Source organism: Taeniopygia guttata, chromosome 2, assembly GCF_048771995.1.
Source record: "Taeniopygia guttata chromosome 2, bTaeGut7.mat, whole genome shotgun sequence".
Lineage (NCBI taxonomy): Eukaryota > Metazoa > Chordata > Aves > Passeriformes > Estrildidae > Taeniopygia > Taeniopygia guttata.
The window spans coordinates 70383577-70409520 of record NC_133026.1 but is presented as its reverse complement, the minus strand read 5'-3'; positions in this window follow the sequence as shown (position 1 = coordinate 70409520).

The window sequence follows — 25944 nt, the reverse complement described above, 5'->3', positions numbered from 1 at the left end:
CATAGTACTGGAAATTTTACCTAAATTGTTCAGAAAATGATATAGGAATTTTGCTCACTTGATTGAACTCAAGGGGAATCTTTTAAGTCAGATGGGCATCCTCACACCTGTTGTCAGGATAGGAACCCATCCACCAAGGAGTGTGTGGATGTGGCAATGTAAGCTATGGTTTGCAGAGTTCTCCAGCACTGCTGGGGAAAATGGATGTGCTGAACATACCCTCATCCCTCCCAAAAGTTCTTGTGCTGTTATGTGAAATGAGAGAAGTTTGCAAATGACAAAATATTTTGACTCGCTTGGCAATGTCAAATTTCATTTTGACATTTCTGAGGCATTTCTATGAAACTGAATCCTTTCACGAATAATTTGAAAGCATGGATTTTTCATTTTGATTCTGGCTGCAAACAAACACTGAAATATTTGAATTATCCATGCGGTGAAAACTGATTTTGGCCAACACTGTTCTGTATTCAGTTAAGGCACTGAATGGATTTTAACCATTCACAAACTTCCTGTGATATGCCAAGTACTTTTTCTTTCTCACTTGTACCTTGAGTATGGTAAAATAATTAATTTCTTTAATCCTGACCTGCAATGGCCCTGTGTAACATTGACATCTTTAGCTTTCTTTCCCCTGCATAAACATATTTGGTCTTGCTTATTAGGACCTGTGAAGCACAGTTGTAAAAAAAGTGTAGTTTTTAGACCTTGGATCATGACTTACATAAATTTAAGAGCAAAGTTTGCATATAGTCTGCTTTATCTCCTGCTAAGGCAAGTGCATTTAGATACTTATCCAGAGTGCAATATTAAATTAATCCACTTCACTTCTTGTGGTTTCAGTCCCTTTCCTAGAATGATTTTTTTCCTTTGCTGCCAGATCCGACCTCCTCTGGGGGCAAGGAAGGAATCCTGGATTAAATTATCATGTTTAATGAAAATTTTTCTTGCCTATTAGACTTTTCTCTCTTAATTATCAGCATTAAAATCTCAGGCAGTACACATGCTGAAATGTTTCCTGGGTTGTCAGGAATATATATCCTTAGAAACCTGGCCAGCAGTTTCTATAATCTTCACTGGGCACAAGGCCAGTGTGTGCCCAGGCTAAGTTCCCTTGGCATTAATAACAGCGTACAGACATGGTCGTTCTTGGAAATTCACATTTAGCTTGAAAATCATCTGTTACTTGTGAGTTTGTATACAATGTCAGTGAACTCTGAAAATTGAAGCTGAGGATCTTGCTGTGAATAATGACAAGCCTAAACATGATCAATAGCTGTGTTCCAAGAAGCCCATGCACAGCTGGTGGCAAAATAGGCACATTTAATTTCCTCATATAGCTGTTTAATTCTAAAACATGTTGTGTATAAATACACAGATCAGATTTTTAATGTGGTGCAGCAATTACAGCTGATCTTCAGAGTGGAATCTCAGGAAAAGAATAGGGAATAGGAATGCTATTCAAAAATTTATCTATTTCATCTCTTTTGTCTCCTGCTGTGGTAGAATTAAGATTGCTCAACATCCTCCAACCGATGTTATAAAGGAAACATTGGCTATTTTGTCCAGATCTTCTATAGCACCACAAAGTTCAGCAGAACATAAATATCTATTTTCAATAGGCTGCTCTGGATCTTGTTTCTATTGGTGAATAGCAGAAACATTTGTTTAAAACTCATCTGACACTGTACATGTACAAAAGTACAAGATCAGAATGAGAGCCAGGGGAAAGCTTTGATAAACATTTCTATCTTTACAGAATGGTTTCTCACATTTTCAACCTGTTCTCAAAATGCAAATATAAACTTTAACAGGAAAAATGACCTGAGCAAGACATTGAATGTAGGTCCTGGAAGAAAAACACAAAAAATCTTGTGGATCTTTTTAAAGAAATGTGAAAAAATGAAATCACCTCTTCTCTTTTTGCAGAACAGCTCTAACACTATGATGAGCTATGGCTGTATAGATGGGACTGTGCTCAAAGTAGTGGCTTAGAACACTGTGGTATTTGCTGGTTTTTGTTTGTTTTTCTTCACTTAAGTTTAGCTGCTAATGGAAGGACTCCCAAAGACGAGTGATAAGGTGACCAAAGGCAGGCTCATTCACAAAGATCAATGGTCCAACAGCACTCATCTATTATCTTGAACACATGTGCATGGCAATCGATGGTCATCCATCTTTTTCCTGGGGGTCTATTAATCTTTTAAATTTTGTATGCTTGGTACCTTGGTGGAGAGCTTTTGATAATATCTGCATAAGCTTTTCCTTTTCTATATAAAAAATAAAAAGTACTAAATTTTTAAAACTACATAGGATATGGTTGTTCAAAATCTAAAGGGAATAGCTGTTTGAGGTGTAAAGTCAGCTCATGGCCATTTATTCTTCATGTTTTGAGGCCACACAATTTGAAATGCTTTTATCTGTAATGATTTTTAAATCAGAGAAATAGCAAAGTTTTAGAACTAAGTTTATTGTTTATGAAGCTGAGTAAATGAATCTTGTAATATAGCATAAAAGATAATGGTATCAGATGAGATTGGTGCAGTCTTGAACTTGCAATAAGACTGATTTCTTACTGAGGAAGAAACTTAATCTAAAATGGGTCTGAAATAGAAGACAGAACTCTGTTAAATGCATGTACCTCTGAACATTTAACTTCGCAATAGAAATTGCCATCTTTCAGGTAATGTAAGATCTCTGTCTTGATCAGATGAACCTAATAAAATATCCTTCAAGACAGACCTTCAGCTGGGTGGAATAAGTAGTCACCTGACAGTTTATAGCATATCTTGACAAGAAAGGAACAAGAGTTGTCCTTGAGATTTTCCCCACTGTGCAAAATACTCAGAGAAAAGCAGTGTCTTGCTGACAACACAACCTATGCAGCCTTAACTGAAAGACTTCTCAGCTGGAACAAAAGTAGAAAATACTTAGTTAAATTATCATCTTGCATAAAGCAAATTATTCCTCCTGCTTTTAACTATTTGTTTTGTTTTTCTTGAAAAAGAATTGCATCTTTAAAAGAGCTTTATTATCAGCAGGAATTCTAAAATTAGGTAAAAAATGAACCTTCATTAATATTAGTCTCATTTTTATTATTTTTGCTTCGATATACATTGATTTGTTCCAATGCATCAGGTTTTTGTATGAACTTGTCCTTATTTTTGTCTTCTAAATGTTTAATGCAGAGTGAAGATTGATGAAATAAGATATCCTTTGCTGACAAGAAAAAAAACCCCATAATTTACTAAGTGGTTTACATATGTCTCGTAAGAATACTAGACATACGTAAACCACTTACTAGACTATTCAATTCAACTAGACTAGAATATTCAATGTAATATATTATTACATTGTTGTATACAGATTTGTATTTTTAAAAAGTTAAGTTGTTCAAGAGGAAAATTAAGTAAATTGTTCCAAGACTGACCACAGTTGTCTGAATCTGTTATAATAAAATGGTGCAGCAAACTGGAAGCAAAAAAAAAATCGCGTTGAAATTATGTGAACAGATATCTCCTGAAGAAGATTGTTTTATTCAGGTTATTTCTTGATCTTGAAGAAGATACTGGACCTTCCCTCTAGGTATATTGTTATTTCTTTAATGACTAACCTCAGATGTGTCCCTGCTTGATTACTATGATTGCAAAATCATACTAATTCATCACACAGCAGGCTGATGCTATTCATCCAAAATTTTTTATTGCTTTCTAAACTAAACTCCTCACATAACCGAAGAGTAAGCTAATGCATAACTAAAAAAACATACCCAAAAAAACTACTACCACCAACAAAAACAAACCCAAAAAAAAGATCCCCAAAAACCACACACACAAAAATAAGTCTCGTATCTTGGTTAGTATCTCACAGGAAGACTGGCAAAATAGAAATCCCAAATGTTTCAGGTCTTGGTTTTGTTCCATAATAATTTTCACAGAAGACAAGTGTCACTATGCAACTGCCATTCAAGTTAAGTGGAGTCTGCATTTAGTTTTGACTCTGAGGTGTCGATGTGCTGATTAGTTTTCTGATGCAGCTTGGTTGTCAACATTTAAAACATTTCTTGGAAGAAGAAAAATAATTTTGAACAGAAGGCATTCTGTTATACCTATATTTATACATATTTCCCTGCACCCTCAGAACCTAGTTCTAAAGCAATATAGGAAGAACTGTCACCATCAGCTTGGAAACCGGTCCATTGACAGCATGTATCAATCAGTCGTCTCTCACAAGTATATAGGATCTTTTTTCCTTTGTTTCTTTTCTTTTTTTTTTTTTTTTTGACATATTTGAATATCTTAATAGTTTCTCTGAAAAAGACAGAAACAAACTAAATGCAGCATGGACATTTTGGGGGGTAGCATCTCTCATTGAACAGAATAACAGAATATGTGTGTTTGTTTGGTTTTTTTTTATTGCAACTGATTTAGGTCATAAATCTGTAATCCAGGTGCTTGCAGGAGATGGAGAAGCTCTGTGCTCCACAGGCTGCTTCAGTTTCATGCGAAAAATCATTGATGGTTAACCTCTCTAACTGGTACCTACTTATCAAGGCACTTTTACTATCTTGTTTTTTTGCCACAGGATAGAAGAGTACCTTCTTTCCTGAACAGCTGGTAGCTTCTTGCTCTTGGGAGGGGTGTAGCTATGAATCCCTTCAGGCTGAGGAATACGGTTAAAGTGACTCTTCTGCATTTTTGAAAGGTGATTTATTTATGCAAAAGAGTGAAGCCATGTCTTACAGTAATTCTGCTCTCAAAGGGAAGAAAAAAGTCGAACTGTTCATTTTTTCCTGGGAAAGAAGGCTTTGGAGAGAGTAGAGCATCTTTAGTTTGCACAGCGCGGGGCAAGGGGCACCTGGCAAAGCACGGTGTTTCACACACGTGCCTGCCCACAGCAGTCCTGCTGCACTGGACACCCTCCTCTGGGACGCCCAGGTGAGATCCCCAAGTACCTGCCACAGAAATGCAATTTCTGTTCCAGAACTCCAACTCCTCAAGCTCATTATTTCAGTGCTCATCATTACAGACTAAGGCCAGTTTTGGAACTGGGCGTTATTTAATATATACCTGTATATACAAGGCTGTATCTCAGATCAGGACCAGCAAATACTGGTTAGAAGTTTTTCACTTCTAGATAAGAAAAATGAAGCTATTTCCCTATGTTAGAAGGACATCCAGAAGAAAGATATGTAAAGAGAACACCTTTCTTGCTAAAATATCCAAACTTATCAGCAGAAATAGTACGGACTGAAAGTAGCATAAGGCCTATAATGAGTGAAGTACGTGTTCTGTGTATTTTTCCAGGGATATCATTAACATAATTTCTGATTTTATTATTGTTTGTTATTATAAGTAGCACCTACAATGTCTTCTAAAAAGAGGATTCAAGAAAATCTATATTTTTCTCCTTTCTAATTTGACAATTGTCTTTTGGCAGTGATTTGTTCATGGTCGGATTTAGTTTTCACTACAAAGTCAGTTTCTTGATCTATCCATTTATGTACTGCTCTTTCATAAAGCAACAGGGGACACATGAGGATTTTAAAATGTGATTGTAAGCCCAGAGAAATTGCCAAGGGGACTCGGCAACGGGTAAAACTTCCACACTACTTTTAACTTTCTAGTTTAGATCATAAATCTTTTTCAGCTTCATGAAATCTGTGGGCAGATCCTTGCCTCATAGTCCTAATTTCCTATAGAGGCCCTTTCAGAGACGATTGCACCGATGCATGAACATTTACACGACTTCAACCACACACTTTCTCAAGCCATGGGACCCAATTTCCTTCCAGAGCAGACAGCTACTTTCCCTGACAAGTGATTCTGGTGACTTTTTCTGGCAATGTCCTTCAGATAAAGTGAATTTGAAAGTATCAGTGAAATTAGGCAACTTCCTTGTGCTCTAGGGTACAGACGTCCTCTTTCTGGGGTGGGTGTTCTCAAGGAAGTGTTTAAGACCCATATGGATTCAGCCACATATGCTACTCTTTGGGATGACAGGTTGCACACAGAAATGGAGTCACAATAGGAAGAAATCACTTGAGGTGCTGTGCTAGGGGGTCAAGTTCCTTCTCTGCAGGTTAGGAGCTCTGTTAGATGAGATGTTCCACTCAAAATCAGGCACCCCAAACCATTGTGCCATAAAGTCCTTGCAATGAAGTGATAATGCAGCCCTGAACAAGCTCTAACTGAGGTGAGAATTATCCTAGAGGAATGCAAGTGAAGGAGCTAGTTCTTTCTGACTTGAAAACAAGATGCACTTGTCCTGCTCAAGGATCCCAGGAGACTGAAAAGTTCATTGCCTACTCTCTTTACCCCCTCCTCCCCACTTCTGGGAAGGACAACATCCTTCAGACCCTCAGCGTGTCATGAAGCAGACAAGCATTAGCAGATAGCAAGCTTCCTCCACCTCCATAGTGGAGAGTCCCCTTGGATACAGTGCTCCTTTAAGAGTTTTACTAAATCTGCATGTAAGCTCAATCTGCCCATGGAAGAATTTCCATTTGTGCAGATGGTATCATTTGGCAGATCACTCCGATGTTGGCAGCATCACAGGGGTCATATTTGTGCACAGATGGACTTTTCTTCATCTGTTTCTTTATTGTAATAGACCCAAATAGGTTTTCCCACAATAGTACATATGCGCAGTACAACTCTCCTTGTTCCCTGTCAGACAACTTATTTAGTGAGATCACACACAAATGTCTCTCTCCGTCTCCGTCTCTTTGTTCATGTATCAGGTCCTCTTTGTTTTGGGGATGCCGGGTGAGGATGGACTTAGGTGAGCTACCAGGGACTTCTGCATTCCTGAGGCATAAAATCTGGTGGCATCACCAAGATGATATTCAGAGCACCACTGTGAGTTTTGGGTGTACTCATGCATAGATTTCTTTTAGTGGTAAATATTTTTTTGCATAATGCATGTATTTACCACAGCTCCCTCATAAAGCAAGAGCCCTTACAGCTGCCATGTGAATGGACAATTGGAGAGATTGAAGAGGCTGGGGAGTTGATAATTCAAACCTGGAGATTTTGAATCCAGAGCAATGATTTGACTCTAGTAGTCATAAACAAAAGCTGTTACCATTTGACAGCTGTTTAGAAAATTATGTTAAATGAACTAATTTTTTAATGGTGAGGCTTTTTTTTTTTTTTTTGAAGCATCTATTGTCACTCTCACTTGCAATCTCAATGAAGCAGCAATGAACTGACAGTACAGTTTTCAGTAGCTGCCCTGCCAATAGTTGTTTGTGACACAGCAAAAGGACATTTTGGAAAATTTCCACTGCTTCTATTTTACTTTTTACTATTTTACAATCTTGTGCTTTGTTAATAGAAAACTTTATCCCTGTATGACTTATGGTTGATTAATGATGAATGTGTCATATTGATGAAACTTAGACATTGTCAGTCTACATGTTGATAGCAAATTTGGCTTTTCCTTTTCACTTGCTAGTCTAATCAATTTAGTTTATACTTCTTAGATGTCACAGGTAGTGCAAGTATTTTGGTATGGGCACTGTTTGCTGTATACAGCCATGAAGGAAGTTTTCCCTGTGTGTAAATGAGATCAAAATAGCTAGGAAGCTTGGACTGTGGACTTTATCTATCTAGATTGTACCTTAGTAAAGTAATTTTTATGGATGTTAGACAACATATAGGATACTCTTTTCTGATTCTCAAGAAAAGTACTGTTTGAAAGAAAATCATTTGCTTGTAATGTAAATATTATTGAAAAGGCAATCCTTCTACAACTGTTTCAGCATGAAAAATACTTCTGCTTATTTACTGATTATTTTAAACCTTTTGATATCCTAGTGAAAAAAAAGGCACAAATTTGGTACCAGATGAAGCATTTTGAATCAAATTAGGAAGAATGTGTGAGTGAAATTCCAGTAACAACTGTTAAATAACTTTTTTGCTATACTGGATAATGGGGAGAATAAAATTGTGGCTGTAGCTAAATACAGGTTACTTGGGTAATATATAAAAACTCAAAACTAAAAAAAAACCCCAACCTTTAATTTTATATCCATCTGGTAAGTCTTCATAATCAGTCCCTAATTATCTACTTGTTAATGCATTTCTGGTTACTCCAACACCTTAGGAATTTTACCATGGATAGATTTCTTGCCCAAGGCTATGGAAAATTATACATGCTGCTATACATGCTTGGATACAGCTGGTTCCTGCTTTGGCGTCATTTTCTTTTTCCATCACAGTTACTGAACATATCTGCACAAGTAGCTGCACTGAATTTTACTTTTTCAGTATGATTCTGGAGCTTGAAAAACAGTTTAAACCAGAATGTTCCTAGCAGAACTGTAGCTCTAGGAAGCAGAACAAAAAAAACAAAAAAAAAAACCCCAACAACAACAACAAAAAAAGTATTGTAGTTTTCTAGTATGAACATATGGAAGGGTACAGATCAAAAGATGAAATGCTTGTGGTGCTGGAGGTTTTGGCTTGTTTTGAGAGCATTTAGTATTTTCTTCTTGAACAAGTGACAAATCCTTTCTCCTGATTTTGAAAGGCATACAACATGGTGTTTCACTTGCTAAAAGTTTTGCCCTCTCCTTAGATCTATCTGATGTAATAAAGCAGGAATTTCAGTCAGCACATTGCTGACTGCTTTCCCCAAATTAAGATCTGAACTTATTTTCCAAAATATAAGGAGGTATAAGCAGCTTGTGAAGGCACATAGGAGAGGACTTGCACAAAGACACTGTTACAACATGTAGGGGTACAGCTCCAAGTCATCAAGACAGCTGACGCCAAGGCCTCTCACAGACTTCCCATTTAATGAATATATCTGCAGGAGACAGATTCTAGAGAAGATTTTATTTTCTTCTTTCATTCCCCAAATACTGAAATAACAGTATTTGGGGAATTAATAACATTAATAACTGTGAATCCTAAACCCCAAAGAACACTACAATATGTGAAGTGTACTGGCACAGTAAAATATTTTTCTGCCCACCAGAAGGGGTGGTTGTGAAGAACTTAAGATCTGGGTATCCTTTTCTCTGAAGCCATAATGAAAACAAACTGTACAATAAGTAAGAACAAGAACAGGCTAATGATGTTCTTAGCACAAGAATTAAGATGATCAGCATGGAACAGTTTATAGGTCTGGCTTTATAAAGCCCAATCTTCAAAACACACCTGACAACAAAGAACCACACAGCTGCTTCTTCAGTCCCTTGTATATTCTGCAGTAAACAAATGTGGCAATTGAATATTGAGCTGACCCTCTTTGGGCAGCTGGGGTCAGCTGTCCTGGCTGTGTCCCCTCCCAATTTCTTGTGCTCCCTGCCTACTCCCTGCTGGGGCAGCGTGAGGAGTAGAAAAGGTCTTGTGTGGCCACTGCTTACTGATAAAAAAACCAAATTTACCACTGGAATAAGGCCCATGCAGCAGTGTCACAGGCAGTCTGTGACTGAGCAATTGAGTTATAAATAAGAAACCCAGCCCAGTTCTGTAAACCGGCCCCTGGATTGGCACACAGGCACCTCCACCAATCACGTTCCATCCTGTGCTGCAGACATCTCTCTGGTCAGTGAAATGGGAGGTGTTAAGAGCAGACCAATAAGCCTTTTAGACTGGGGCGTTTCAAAATCCCTATATAAGTCTGGCTTCAAAGAATAAAGCCCTCTGTTGCCACATGGACATATGTCCTCTCTTTCTCCGACCCACCGCTCCACGTTACAGAGCAGCTGATGTGGTCAAAGCATGTCTGGTCTGCATGACCTGGTCAGGATTTGTACCTGGTGTGTGCCACATGATGATGGGAAGGGCTGGAGCAAAAGACATCGACTCTCAGGCTAGAGACAGAGCACTCATACAGAGGGGAGAGCACCTGAATAGTACATGGAAGTTCTAGGGCAAGTCCATTCTTGGAAATCATTGCTGGTGAGGATGTTTCCATGGTCCCTATTGAGCTGAGCAAAACCCACCTGCAGTTTGACAATGTGACTACTGAGGTTTGTCACCAGTAGTTGTGCAGCTCCTTCAACATCTCACTCCTCCGACAAAACAATAAAGGGCCTTTGTATAACCTGAGAGCAGCGTTGCTTGTGAGCATCACAATATGTATTCATAAAAATCCAGACACAGCCCTTTTTGTCTCCAGAAAGTGCCTATATTGCCTGTATTGTCAGTGTTGCACTAGGCAGGGGATGGATGGACTCTGAAAGGCAGTGGGAGAGGAACCTCCTGCTTTACAGAGGCAGTAGGGGATAGGAAAACCAGTTTGAACACACAAAAAAATAACTTTTTGATTACTACAATCTTTGTGAAAACTAAGATTATCATGTGCTTAAATTTTGCCAATATGATTTACTTTGTGAAAGGCCCCAAAATGGAATACAGGCCTGAATAGAAACTGACTTTATACACACTGAGGTAGAGCCAAGTCAACGCAAATGAGAAGTGATCCTGTGGATTATATGCTACAAGGGTCTGACATGTTCTAAGACACCTAAGACAAGGATTTTAGACAGCTATGGATATTTATGTTTTAGAGAGGGGGGAGAGAAGGGAAAAAAGTAGAGGATAAATGTATCTAGCATTATAATGGTGAGATTTGTCAGAATTTCCATTATCAGAGTCTGTTTACAAGTTGTAAATATTCCCTCTGGGCTAAGACTTAAAATTCAAGGTCACACACAGGAAATTATATTTATCTTTACTAAATTAAAACATTGGTTCAGCAGCTTTAAAAAACTGTTTCATAAGGAAATCCTCCAAAGTGCAAGAAGTTCAGACACTTCTGACTTCCTTTGTTTTTGTCAATCTAAATTCTACTTCTGCCTGATAAACATGGCATATGCTGGATATGCCTTGACATGTTACTTTGACATTAGTAGTAGAGATATATTGAAAAGTAATGTACTGAAAGTCTTTCACCTATGAATGCACATTTTCTTGATGACATTTTCTGTTATTTTGCTTGTCAAGCTCCATAATGTTCAGTGCTCCTTCTTTACATTTATAAGAGGATTTTGTTAAAAATAAATCTTATCACTATTCAAACAAAGTAATTATTTGGTTCATTTCACCATTGCCTTTCCTACAGAATAATAAATATATCTTTAAAATTCTCTATTTTTGAAGGTAGTGTAGAATTTGAAATGCACTTAAGGATTCTTTATTTGTGTGCAAATGGTTAGGATGAAAAGAATGTGAGGATATGCAAAATGGTATGCAATTTTCAATCACATATATATATTTATTATAAATATCCTTCAATATTTTTGACTTCTGATAGCATCTCCCAATCATTTTTGTGATTTAGAATATAATTTCTGACTTAGATTACGAAGAAATTGCGAATCTTATAGTGTCCAGAAATTTTTTTCCCCTCTAATTCCTAGCTGAGCATGAAATAATTCATCTGCATAGGGCCAGTCAAATTGTCTGTGAATAATTTTCTGTTAAATAGAATTCTGGCAAAGAGTTCTTAATTTCCCAGAGTATTTTAACTGGTGTTTACTGGAACTGATTGAATACTGTCCATTTACTATATTGACACATTTTGATGTTGTGACTGAATACATTATTCAATTACTCATCTCTGTAATATTAGACCAGGAATAGTTTTTGCTAGGAGTAATAGACCTGATGTGAATTCATTTATGTAGGAGCTGTGGGTGGTTTGATAAACTCTTTTCTTTGACTTCTTTTGTTCAGATTAATAAACAATAGGTTGTTGTTCAAAATAGATTGTTTGATTTGTAATTTGAGTCCCCTTATGCTGTGTGTTTAAGAAACAGATCCTGTTTTCTTATAGGTCTCTAAACACTTGCTCTGCATAAATACTAGAGATTGAGTTTTTGGAAACAGGGGTACAGAAATCAGTGCCTGACTCAGCTCTTTGACTTCATTGGAAATATTCCCTGATAGAAGCAGATAAATTAGGCCATGAATCAAGGGGACATCAGGATCTCAGACTTATCATGGTGGTGATTAAGAATGATGCAACTGAAGTCACTTTAGAAGGCAAAGATCAGACTTAAGGCAGGAGGCTATGATGGGATCCTCACTTTACATGGGTATAATAAGTATGTATGGTCCAAATGCTACATCACCTAAGTCTGCTTGGGGGCTGAGACATTCTTCACCAGCTGCACTAAAAGTGGTGTTAGTACAAGAACAAAAAAACCCCAAACAAACAAACCAAGAAACCTCCAGAAACTAAAAAAAAAACAAACCAAACCAAAACAAAACTAAGAGTAAAGGGGAATTTGAAAAGTCTGGGAAATTATTTTATAATATTCTATGTGGTGGATGATTCTTTTCTCATTCTTTAACGTGAAATGAAGTAAGTTGCTAAATACCACACTAAAATTAGGTGCCACACAGCCAAGTACTGGATTTGAATGAGGCCCTTCATCTCTTGAAGGCAGTTCAGAGGTGCCACTTTCCCACTGGTTCAGTGAAAACCATTGCCTTCAAGATCTCTTTAGGCCATGAAACTTCGAATTTCCTACCTTCAGCAGCTGGCTGATTTTTGTGAAGATGTTATTTCCTCAGCTCTGGGTGTAGGTGAAAAACATAAAAATGCCCCTAAAGTTTCAAGAGTTGTAGTTTTAACAATATACTTATTTTGGGCTATAAATGTTTTTCATTTAGTACCTGTTTATTTTTCCTCATAGATGCTGGCCTACCTGAGTAATCATTAAAGGCTCATCCAGCTTTCAGACAGCTTACACAACAATATCTTGTTTAAAATTAACTAAAATTTCAGTTGCAAACCATAGAGTATATTTATGTATTCATATATTTTCCAGGAAGTGGAAAGGATGTGCCAGGTAGAGTCGGGCAACCTCGCCTTAGTTGCGAGGTTATTTGTTTTTGTGTTCATGTTATAGTAGATACTGAGTAGGAAAGGCTCCTTGAAGACAGTTTTGTTCCCTGAGGTTAAGCTTCTACTCTGAAACACTATTCAGAGAAATCTATTTCTCTGTAGTGCTTGTCTACAGAGGCTAGCCAGTTAACACTGGAATGAAGGTAGATCCTTAAATTTAGGAGAAATTGTCTTCCCTCAGTGAGGGCTGTAAGTATCCAACACAGTGCAAAGGCAAGGGCCCAGGCCTGAACAGTCAGTAGCAGTCTGAGTGCAAACTAAGTTGAAGTTTCTTAAATATAAAAGTCATTGTTCAAAGAAGGCAACTATTCAAATATTACAAGAATTTTTAATGGAAAGACAAGGAAAAGTTCATATGTCTTCTTTTTCTTCATAACAAAATTGTTCTAGAGAATTAACCTCGAAATTTATGCTATGAGTGCTGTTAGCTTGCAATATATACTTCAAAAAAAAGTATTATGGAGAATAGAAAATATATGCAAATGAGTTATTAAAGAGTGGGGAAAAATGTTTCAGAATCATATGATGAAAACAGCGCGATGGAACAAAGGTCAGTTTAAGTTACATCAGAGCTTCAGGTTCTTGTTTCAATTCAAAATCAATTTCAAACAAAACAAAATGAAATCATGCTGAGAGAAAGGCCACAGTAATATTTCAACACTCCACTGTACTGAAACACCATAAAGTATTATCTGATCTTCCATATCACAGAAAATATTAAGTTAGTCTGTTTGGGTATTTTAGTACTATTCAAGATTTAAAATTGGTGGACTATAATAAGGAAAATCAGCCCCTTTTAATTAAAAATGGTTAATGCTATATCAACATTTAATATTTTCAAGGCAGTTCTTTACAATAGTAATTAAAATCTCCAGGCATCTTTTAGTGCACCATGAATGTAAGTAGGCTTTTTTCATTCAACTTTCTCCCTTCATAAAAGTGAAAGAATTGTCTTAGGGTTTTTTTTTTCCTTTTTCTGTAACAGGCTCATCTTTGGTTGTTTGTGTAGATGCCATGAAAAGACCTCTCAATATAGAACTACAAGATGAGGAAATGCAATGCCTTCTTCAGTAACAAACTTCTAAAAGGGTAGTAGGGGAATTCAAGGTGAAATGAAATATTACAGAAAAAATCCACTTCAAAGCTCCCATTGAATTCCTCTAAGGCCAAGATTTCATACTTATGCCTGGTTATGTCCTTGGCCTGATCAATGTTGAAATGAAGCTTAGTTTGCAAAGCTCTTTTACTGTTCCAACAAATTCTTGAACTTTTGATATATTTAATAAGAAATGCAAGAATGAATAAAAGTTCAGGAAAAAAAACCCCACCAAACTATGGAATTATTTCCAGCAGCCAAAGCTGCATTGTGTGTGGGCTTTTAAAAAATCATTATACACACACAGGCAAATTGGCCCAGGGAATATATGGCAAACCTGCTAATGATGAGTAACATAGCCCAGGCTCAAATTCTGCTGTAGGTTAACAATTATTGTACCAAATGACTGGAATGGTGATTCTTCTGTGCAGAAGGCAGCAGGTTTTGGTCAAGTATTATTAGGTAATGCCAAAGCAAAGCAAAAACAGTGTGGTTACAGTAGGCCACCTAGGCCATCTGGTTCTCATGGTTTTATTGGAATAGTCTCACTCACATCCTCCTTGGGAAGAGAAGGTCAGTGTTGGTCAGAGAAGCTTTTTCTCTTCTTTCCAGCATCTTAATTAAGGAGTCAGTCACTTCCACAGATCATTCTAAGATAAACTGGTTGTCTTCAGTAATTCATAAAACAATGCTTCTGGGAGAAACAGAAACTCTATTTTAAGAACAATAATAGATCTTTCCATCCTGCAGGCAGATATCAGTTATTCTGGGTAAGCACTGAGGAGGTTCTGTAGATACAGTAATACAGGGGACTCAGCCTCTGCATGATTATAAATGTGGTTGGAGAAACTGTCTCTGGACAATCACTTAGATCAAGAAAACTTGAGGAAAGAAATTTTTTAAATAGCAAAACTGGGAGAGATTTGAGCTAGTCTTTTGCTTTCTTACTTCCCCCTTGTTATTAATAAACTCACATCTTAGAAGAGAGAGTTTAGGCTTTGCTACAACAAGAACTAAGTTTCTGAGCAGTCCAGTGAGGACACTTGTTTATGATCTTAAAAGCAGCTTTGGGAGATGAATCACCAGTTAGTCAGCTTATGTACACAGTTACAGTTCCAGAAAGCTGAGGAGCAGTAATGCTAGTTGAGAACCTGGACCACTTATTTATGAAGGGTTTTACATGGAAAAAGTAGGTAATCAATGAATTAAAGAATAGTAACATAGAATAAATAAATGTTAAATAACAAAAAAGATTAAAAAAAACTGGAATATACATAGCAAATAGAAATAATTTTGTGCTGCTATAATGAGATTCTCTACCATTGCCTTTTTTTTTTTTCCTCAGAAGCTTTTTCCAGACAGGTTTGTACCATTTATATGTCTGATCTGGTTCACAGATCCCTGAACCATAGGCCCTCCCTTGCCTTACTGACACTGACTATCAAACTGTGGAACAGTAAACATACAAGCCTGGCAGAAAAATGTGTTGGTGTGTGGAATTGTGTATGTTGTTCTAGGAGCACCAGGTGAGGAAAGTTCAACTCTTCCCAGCTGAGTCAAATTAAGAGGGCAGGGCAGCATATGAAAGCAATGAAGGAAGAAGCAGCTGGAGAACCTGCTGGGAGGGTTGAGTCCAGTGGAAGGGCTGAGGAAATGATAGAGGTGTTTTTGCCTCCTGGCTGGGGAAAGGAGCTGAGGGATTCACCAGCTGACTTCTCTGAACAGGGATGGGCACTTGGATAAAGCACTAGAAGCTGAAGACAGAGATATAAAAGATTGTCTTAATTCCTCAACTCTCTAAGTGAGATCTAGTGAGCAAAGAGACAAGTGGAAATGCAGGCAAGCTGATGTTTAGGTGTGGTGGTGGGCTGTGCTGAGAGACTATGGATCTGTTGGTGGAAAGTACTTTTGCTCGGTGGTTGCGGTGCCCTAGGCCAGAGTCCTGGAACTGGGAGAGTGACAGAGGTGCTGGAGTTTTTGAACTGGGCCCAGCTTGCTTTATATGAAGGCATCTGTGAAGTGCATGTTTTGTGGGTTTTCTTGAGAGAAGTGTTTATTATGTAGTCGCAAGGAGTTGAATGTTGTGACTGGGTGGTCCTTTCTTGTTCTCTTACCCATTTGGGATTCTGAAGGGTTACACATGTGTTTTATATATATATAGCACACACACACACACATATATATATTCTGTGATACTGAGAAAAGAAATTCTCAGTGGGGTGTTAATAGATATGAGACATCTCAGAGAAGATAGGTAGATCTGCAAATGACACTTAGGTAGCTCACAGGAAAGCTAATAGTTTTGGGGGAAGCCTTAGCAAACTAAGAATGGGTAGTTTCAGAAAACAGAAGCAACTTTATAATGAAGTTGTTCCTGTGGTTTCATCAGTCAATGAAGCATATTCTCCCAGGAAACATCCAGGTTTACTATATTCTCAATTACCTCATGATGAATCCTTACCTGACAGCAAAATCCATCCTCTGTGTCCCCTATAGTCATCTTCTGCTTGGCTATGCACCAGTCCAGAGAAAAATTGAGTGCCTGCCCCAAAAGGGTAACAAAATAATTACAAACAACAATAAATATGTTTACTTTTGCATGTCCCTCTGTTGAATGTGAAGAAATGAGTGCAGGCAGCAACTTAGGCAGCTGCTGGAGGCCAGCCAAAGCCTTTTGAAAGTTTTACAGTGAAATAGGAATCTATATAGGTCTTGAAAGCATAGACGTCAGCTGTTCCCCCACCCTCAACTATTAAAAAATATTTCAAATAATGTTCTAACACAAGAACTATAAGAAACAAATATAGGCAAAAGCCCACTTGCATGTCCTACTTATCTTAAAGAAGAGATACTTTTCAGTAGACACCTTATCTTGCTAGTATTATCCCAACGGCCTCTGCTTTTTGTTTGTCTTTATTCTAGTGTGTGCCTCTAGGTAAAGCCAGCAATGCCAGCAGTACTCTGTATGTGCAGAATATATGTTTGGAGAATCAGAGCCTGACATCGGCAGGAGAAGGACTCCTTTGAAGGGAAATGAGGAAGGTGAAAGATCAAATTTTACATCTGAGTTTATCATGCGTTTTAAAACCTTGCCTGAGGAAATAATGTTTGTTGAATCCTATGGTGACTTTTCTTTTGCAGTGGAGGTGAGCTAGTTGAAGGAGAGACCCCCTTTTGCATTTAGCAGAAATTTTAAAAAGGTACTTGAGACTCTGGCAGAAGGGAAGAGGGATATGAACAGTTGAATTTGATATTGACCTGACCAAATGGACAGGAACTAGAAGGGAGGTAGGTCTGGTCCATCATGCGAGCACAGATTTTGGTCCTCACCCCTGCTGTGAGTGCAAGGCATGAAGAGTCAGTTCATCAGCTGACTGTGGGCAGAGGATGTCAGCAAGGTCTTCACTCAGTAGTTAATTATATGGGATTGCAACCCCCATGGCATAACAGTGTTACAAAGACTCTCTGGATCTCTCCTGTCATTGTTCTGCTTTGTTGCATGTACTGCATCAGTGCTTGGGTTTTAGTGAGTAGCATTGCTGATAATTGTAGTAGTGTTTGAGCAAATATCTTGAAAAGTAAGACTCTCCTTTCTTGCTTGTTTTCCTATAGTCTGACATCTCCTTGGGCTGATGTCTCCAAACACTGCAAGCCTGAATCACCTCATATTTTTTTGAAGCATTTTTGCTCACCTTTCTTGAAGCACCTTCTTGCTGTGGTTTTGTCCATGCTGCGTGATTTGGAAATGCTTGATTTCATAGAACTGGCACAGCACAAATAAATAACACACATGAAAGTGTGTGTGAATTACTGTGCATCAAATTGTTTAATATTCTTCAGCCTGCTGCTGAGAGAAAAGCCAGTCAGAATATATCAAAACCAAACAGAGCGCTGGCAAGATTAAACAGCAGTGGATTTGCACATGTGATAAACCAGCTACATTGAGTTTAATCCATGTGTAATTGGGAACAGATAAGGCTGGAATTGAATGACTGCACAGGATGTTCCTCAGATGGAAGAGGGGGGCTAGAAGGTGCTGCAGCCTCTGGTTTGTCATGCAGATGCCAGAATAAGGGGTGGATTTATGCTGTTTAACTGTGAAGGACATTAGAAAGGTAGAAGGATGTTGATGAGCTACAAGTACAGTAAAGGGCTTGGCTAGTGGAGAATTTCAAGTATAAACAGGTTGTTTTCCTCCCTGGGCTATGGGAGGGACAGTTCTAACTGGGCTTAGTGTCAAGAAACGTTGCTGATTGTTTTTAGATGGATTTTATTTGCCTAGTCTGACTTTAATTCAGTAAAATCAAACAGCAAGAATAAAACAGCTGCTGCTCTATTGTTCTTCCTTTCCCCCAATATCTCTATTTTTCAATTTAGAAAAGAAAGACTCATGAACAATCCAATCTCCTCTCTTCTCACTTCAAAAATCAGAGTACTTTGGCCAGTCTGTGTGGCCTTTTGCTCTCTTCCCTGAAAACTGTTTGCAAATGAATGTGATGTTTGCCACCCTTTCAGCTTCCTTCACAAACCTGTTCAGTACTTATATAACTTTTCATGTGTTTTGAAATACATGAGGAGATTCATATACAACATTAACAATATTTTTTTCATTCAGTGGGATTCATTTATGTTGTCTCTCTCTCCTTATTCCTCCAGAGCCCTAAGTGTGTGATAACTTTTCTGTCTTCCTGCTTTCTCTTCTGTGATTTCCTATGCAGTTACCACCAGCCCACAGCAGCTCGAGAGAGGCGTTAAATGCATGCACAGCCAATCTTTTCCAATTATACTTGATAGACCTCATAGGCTTGTGAGGATATTTTTATGTAGTAATAGAAAGCTTCAACAGATCTTCTAATATGTTTGGCTGATATCTAGCTAAACAGCCCATCCTAATTTTCATCCATTACAGAAGCTAGATAATCAAAGGACCAACATTTATCACACAGGTCTTTGTTTTCCTCAGTTGTTGTTTCTTTTGATTCTTTTGAATTATTATGACCCACTTTTTGTGAGCTTCAGCTTTTCCCATGATTTCACACAACTCCACAGCATGTGACTGTGGAATTGGGACTCTTGTTCCAACTTTGATACCAGAAACCCAAGGAAAACAGCAAAAGTGCAGTAATTCATTAATTGGTAAATCTGGAGTCACACTTTCTTTTCATCTCCTGGACACAGGAGGTATGCCTGGACTGGCACAGAGGAATGCAGAAGTAGAGGGTTTTTTAGTAGTTTGATTATACATGTGCTTTTTTATGTGATTTTTTTTTCGTCTGGAAAAGCATTTTGAGCTTGAGCTGTCTGAATCTCAAAAGTGTTTCTAACAGCCCTTACTCTGCTAATGCTCTCTTGTGTAGGTACTGTTGACTTAATTAATTTTGCTTACAGAAGCATGCCTAAGCATGGAGCTGTGCCTCTCCAAATGCAGTGGATTACCTCAGTCCAGACCAGAACTACGTGGTTCAGTGTCCTCACAGTGAGACTCATTAAGGGTGAGAAGGCAAAGTGATTTCCCTGCTTGTGTCTTCTTGGATGTGTTTGTCAATCTAGTAGGTTTCCCCCAAGGTTACCCAACATGCCAAGAGAGAACCAAGTGGCTTGGAAATGTACTTGGGACCACTACTTCCTCTCAAACTGTAGTTTTTAGCAGTGCAGCTTTAGGCCCCTTGTTCCCTTCTATAGTGGGAAAGTTTCAGGATGGTGAGTATGCATGGATGCTCTCTTGACTGACCCTCAATTTGGACAGCTGGGTTGCAAGGACCATACAAAGTTGGTCCATACAAGGACCATACAAAGTTTGAAGTTCTGTTGCAAAATTTTTTGCCTGAAAGTATAGAGTAAGGTTTTTAAAAACTACTTTCTTCTCTTATGGTCTATGCATTTGCTGAAGGTTTGAATATGAGAATTGTTCAATCATTTTGCAAATGGGTCATGCTTAACAACAATTACAAAAAAATGTAATCCAAAGCCCCTGGATATAGCAGTTTATGCCTCTTGCTTTATTTTTATTATTATTTCACAGTCATATAATTTGTGCATTTTAACTTGAGTGATGAAGTCTATATGCTTTTGAGACAGGACTCGAATGAGAAGCTTAATAAATGAATATGGGATTTACATGACTAAATTTGTTTGTTACCTCAGAGCTGCTGGCATCTCCCTTTTGCCTCTTCCCCTTACCAATTTTGTCTGAATTTCTACCTCATTTATGTGTTAGTACCGTATGCAACTCTTATTGATTGTCCATGTTACAGCATGATGGTGATTTGGCTGCTGGTAATTTTGTGGGTATTGAGGGTGAACAGGATAACAAGGTAACTAAAAATTAAAAGGATGGTTTTGAGCAAAGAACAGTTTAGAAGAAAATGATTGTAAATGCACCATCCCTGGGGCGTGGGGGGAACAAAACGAAGTCAGCTTTTCATCTGAATCTATGTCTCTCTAACACTTGTGCTGAGAAGTACATGGTGTAGCCTAAGCATTTCTTGTCTCTGTCTCTCCCAGGATTGGTGAAGGGCAATGTAAGGTTGGCCCCAAGGCTTCTTCTTTGACTGGTGCTGTGACCATGAGATCTACTTAGGTGTCTGGTCCATTATTCAGTATTAAATTGTGTTCATATTTCTTCTCTGGGCACTACTACTCAATCAACAGTGTTTATTGAATGATGAATACAATAACAGTGCAATAGAAAGGGCTGGCTCCAGTCAGATAAAATAATTTTGAAACCTGATTTTGGTTTATAGTGGATTTTTTTCCACTCTAATACACCTGTTCTGGTTGAATTCTTTATTTTTTTATAAGACCACCTAACACTAGCCCTGAAATAGCTATTTTGTATTTGGCTATATATCAATATTACTTCTTTAACTGGGTAAGCATCTGTTATTTTCTGACAGAACACTCTTCTTGACCACTACAGCCTGGGAAAGGTGGGTTACCAGACCACATAGAGTGATGGACAGATACATCTTAGCATTTCCTGTTTAATTACTTGGATTTGTTCTTCTGGGTTTGTGGTGTTTTTTCTCCTCTTACTTCAATTGGAATACTGTAAACAGCACTTAGGTGTTCCTGATTGAATCGGTTTGGCCCGGCCTGGTTTTAGGTAGCAGGGGGGCCACAAAAATTGCTCCTGTGAGAATCTGCTGGAAGATTCCCACCATGTCCAGCAGAGCCAATTCCTGTCACCCAGTGGAGAGAGAAGACCCCTGCTTCCAGGCTGGAGCAGCCTGTCCTTGGAGGACTGCACCCCATTGAAAGAGACCCATGTTGCAGCAGTTTTGGGAAGATTGCCCATGGGGGGAGTTCACATTGCAGCAGGTGTGGTTTGACTGCTGCTTGTGAGACTGGACCCATGCCAGGGAAGTTCTCTTCTTGCAGAAGAGAGCTATCTCTCATGGGAGGGACCCCACAGTCTCACAGAGGATGGACTCCTCTTTCAGGGCAGTGGAAGAAAATCTCAGTGATGAACTGACTAAAATCTCCATGCCCTGTCTCCCTGCACTGTCAGTGGGAAGGAGGGGAGGGCCTGGGGGGGGAACAATGTTTTACAGACTATTTTACTTCTCATTATCCTCCTCTGATCCTGTTAGTAATAAACTCACTTTGCATCCAAAGTTGAGCCTGTTCTGCCCTTGAAATATTTCTCCTTGTCCTCATCTCACTCATGTTTGTTAACTTTTTTCCCCTTTTTACTCCCTTCCCCAGCTGTGGCAGGGGGAGGGTGAGTGATAGACTCTCATGGGTGCCTGGTGTTGGGCCAGTGTCAAACCACAACACTGATCAAACTTTCTTCACCTTCCAGTGTAACTTGGTAGTTCTAAGAAGCAAATTGTCTCCATTATTTTAAAGCTTTCCCTATTTCTTGAGTAAGAGAGTCCCTGTGTTTCCATTCAGCAGCGAAGGAAGCTGACAAGCTCTGGGTCTAAAGCTTGAATTTCTCACTAGTTGCTTTGTGGAAGTGTCTTAGAAATAGCATTCATGGGAGAAAATGGGTAGGTGTGACTACAGGAAATTACATATAGTGATTATTAATTTGCACTTTTAAAAAGTATTTCACTGTCCTTCAGTATCTTTTGCCAGAAGGATTGAATGCATTGGCAGAGATGTGCAGAGCTAAGCTGAGGGCTTAGAAATGGCTGAGACTTTATTGCTAAAGAAAGGCTAGATGAAAGGTGTTTAATTTGTGGTCTGTATAATTCATATTTGCTGGGATAAGCTGTTTCGGTTTTTCTTTGGGAAAAAAAGAGTCTATATTAGCACCCAAAGAGCATTAGAAAACCTAATAAATTATTTCAAGAGCACAAGAACTGTTGGTGTTTACCTGCATCTTTAAATCCTTCAGTCAGGTGAATCAATTCCTTCCTTCCTAAAAGCAATTTCAGAAAAGAAGCCATAGTTCTCTACACTGAATGAAGGATATGAAGCTTATCTCTGTGCATGGTATGTATGTATATGTGTCTGTTGTCCCCCCTACCCTTTTTCAGGGGTTGTTTTGTAGTCTAAAATAGAAAATATAATAGCTTTATTATCAACAGTTTTGCAATATAAGACACTGAAGCTAGTAAAATATTGTAGTAAAAAGACACTGCAAGTTTTCAACTCCCTGCTGTTGGACATATAGTTTTCACTGGTTTCAACAGCAAAAATTCTGCCAACTGAATTGTGGGTGGAAAGTAAAAAATTTGTGTGGGCAAAAGAGGATATTAATTTACTGCTCATATGGATATGGTTTATAAGTTGTTCTGCAAGTTAGTGCACAATACACTTTTTATTTTTCTATGTGATATTTTGCATTCATTATAAAGTAAGCGTTTTTTAAATGTTTGTCACTATGATTTGGAATTACCATGTATCAGCAGTTACTATGGATGATTAAAATTGTTGAGGAAAAAACCTCCTTAGCATATTTCAGACTTCATGTATGCACTGATCTCTAAGATTGTGAGATGTGTAGTGCATTTTAATCATATTGCAGTGCCTTTGTATCATGCAAAACTATTTCTGTTGAAGTCTGAAATTAGTCGGGCATGACCCAGAGTCACTATGATAATATATTCTTGATATCCTTTACATGCTGATAACAGTTCAGCTGCACCAAAGCATTTTGTCAAGTTGTGTTCATTTTCTACAGGTGTTAATATATTTGGCAATGAGAATTCAAATTGTTACTCTTAAATTAGTGTTGAATTTGGGTCACCAACTCTAAATTGAGCAATTTCACCAACTGTTGCAGGATGCTGTAGCAAATCTTGGAGTTAAACTGTGCTCCTGTGTGCTGAGTGTTGTAATTTAATAAGAGGCATGCTGTAACTACTTGTCTTCGTCCTGGGAAAAGATGGGAATATGTTATGCTGATATTGCTAAACTTTTAAAAGTTGAAGTAGAGACAGGGAAGCCTAGAAGGACTGGTTTGTCTCCCAATTCCTTCCCCTTGTGTGTTGAGTCAAATCCTTACCAAAATTTTTATTGGTCTATTTTAACATAATTTAACACAAATTCTATTTTCCTGGGTGTCATCATAATTTAAAGACAAATGCAAACCAGCAGTTCTCTGTCAGGGAGACATGTTCCTCTGGCTCTACATTAAAGAAATGCCAGTGGTCCCACTAGATTCTCTCACGAAAAAAAAACCCAGATTATTTTAGTCTGGGTAGATGGTTTGAAAGGTAGTGATGTTTGGTTAAAGAGCTGATTACTGGATAAGCTCTTGTAGGAGTGCTCTTTTGTTTTCTGACTTCTCAATCTTGGATCTCTAAGAAGATGCATTTGCACTCCAAAATCTGCTTTTCTACTTATTTGAAGATGCTGGTCAAAAGATGAGATCTCCACAAAAGAGGAGGTTGAGAGGTTTAATTTTCTCCTCTTTCTTCTTCATGTGGACAAAATGCTTTTTTTTTGTTTTGTTTTGTTTTTGTGGGGTTTTTTGTTTGTTTGTTTTTTTTATTTTATTTGGAGAGCCTTACAATACCAGTTGCAGGATAGCCATGATGTGTACTTGTTTAGTACAGCAGTCTCAGTTTAAACTTCTGTTTCATTAAATGTTGTTTGTAAACCACTACTGTAGTCATAATTAGTATGAAGCATGTAGGATTGATATGCAGAGCATCCTGTGGCAATCTTTGCACAGAGTTATGCTGGATACTGGCTGGTTTTATTGTGTTACTGAAACTCTTTGCTACAACAGCTTTTTTCATTCTTTTTTCATTTTTTCATTCAGAAGAAATGATAGACACATACCTTCCAGCTTCATGATCAGCAGGCAAAGAGAAACACACAGATCTTCAAGTACTGTCTAACCCAGGAATGGCCTAGTTAGGCTGTAGGGTTTTTCTTGAGTACCTATATACACATCAAATGGGTGAATGACCAATTTCTTTATCTCTATGAATATAGGAGTAGGGAAGAGTAGTAGAAATGTGCATATGTGTTGGAGTCCCTGCAGAGCCCCAAGATCTGCATGGCACTGAATTGCATCACAGCAGCTGATCAGTTTAGATCTTTTCAAATAGCAACTCCTGCAGGCAGGTGGAAATGTAGGTAAGGGTCTGCTGAATACTGCTTCTGCTCAGTATCCTTGCGAATTCCAGAACTTCTGCTTCCCACCCCAGACTGCAATGTAGGCATACTCAAAATAACAGAGAGAAAATGCAGCTAGGAAACCAAGTCCATGAGTAAAACATTCTTCCAATTTTTAAGAAAATCCTACAGCAAGATTTTGAGTAGGACAGTGTTTGAAAAGATACTTGGAAGTGGAAGGAAAGGGATTGTTTCTTGATGTCTGCCTTCCTGCTGTGCATGTATTATGTTAATAGATGAGCTTGGAGGAACTGGATGGAGCCTTGATTTTTCCTTCTTGTAGGAGCAGCCCCCAGAATCCTGAAACATGCTGAGGGCAGGAGAGCAAGAGCAATCTGCTTCATTCCCCAAATGTGTTTTGGCATAGACATTTTGGTCGATGTTGTTAACTTTGTGATACCCGTGGTATAGTAGTTCCCATGACAAGCACACTCATATCTAACCCTGAACAGCAGGGTTAATCCCAATCCTTCAGGGTTAATTAAGAAGTAATTGCATGGGCTGCAATTAATCCCTGTTTATCTCAGTTGTATGTGATGGGAGGGCACTAGAGATTAATTTGGCATACTGCCTCATCAAATTCATTAATTTCATTAAATGTGAAAAAATATTTCAAGTGTGAGGTGACAGCTGTGACTCTTCTGCCTTATGATGAGATCTAGCAGCACTGGGCAAGACCTTAAATGCTTGTCATAAGGCTATAGATATCAGTATGTTTGGCTGAGCTGGGGAACTGCTGTCTCTTCTTCTCAGTGACTACAGAAAATGTTTAAGACACTGAATCACACAGTAGTAAGGAACTGGTCCAATGGAGGAGTAATGACTTCTTGAATCCCTAATGATTTTGGTGGGAAGGACAAATGCTTGCTCCCTCTCTGAATCAGGCCCATGATGGTTTACATGAGAGTGAGCATTCACAGGCAATATGTTACACAACATACCCTGCTTAGTCTTAATTAAGGTTATAACTGAGAGGATGCAGAAATGTTTTGTCATTACTCTGCAGATTACTGAAATCTTAGCTAACGAGATTTGACTCTAACATCTGCTGTAATCGTAAATTTAGGGCTAGAAGAAAAATTCTTATGCCTTAAATGGCTTAATATGGGAAGTATGGCTGAAACAGCCCAATGTCAGTCTCTATAGATATTACTTCTGAATGCTGAGTAAATCCCTGGCTAAGTGGGACAGAAGGGCTCAGATGGGAGTTAGGTTACTAGATTTTCACTACTTGCATTGGTTGCTTATGTCCCTACAACCCCTGACCTTGCCCAATACCTGCACATCCACAAAATACTCTGGTTTTGCTGACTTTCTCAGTTAGGTTTCCCCCAAACCACAAAACCTGAGTGTGCTGTAGCTACAGTGTATACTCAGTATGAAAGCTGACTCAACTTCTG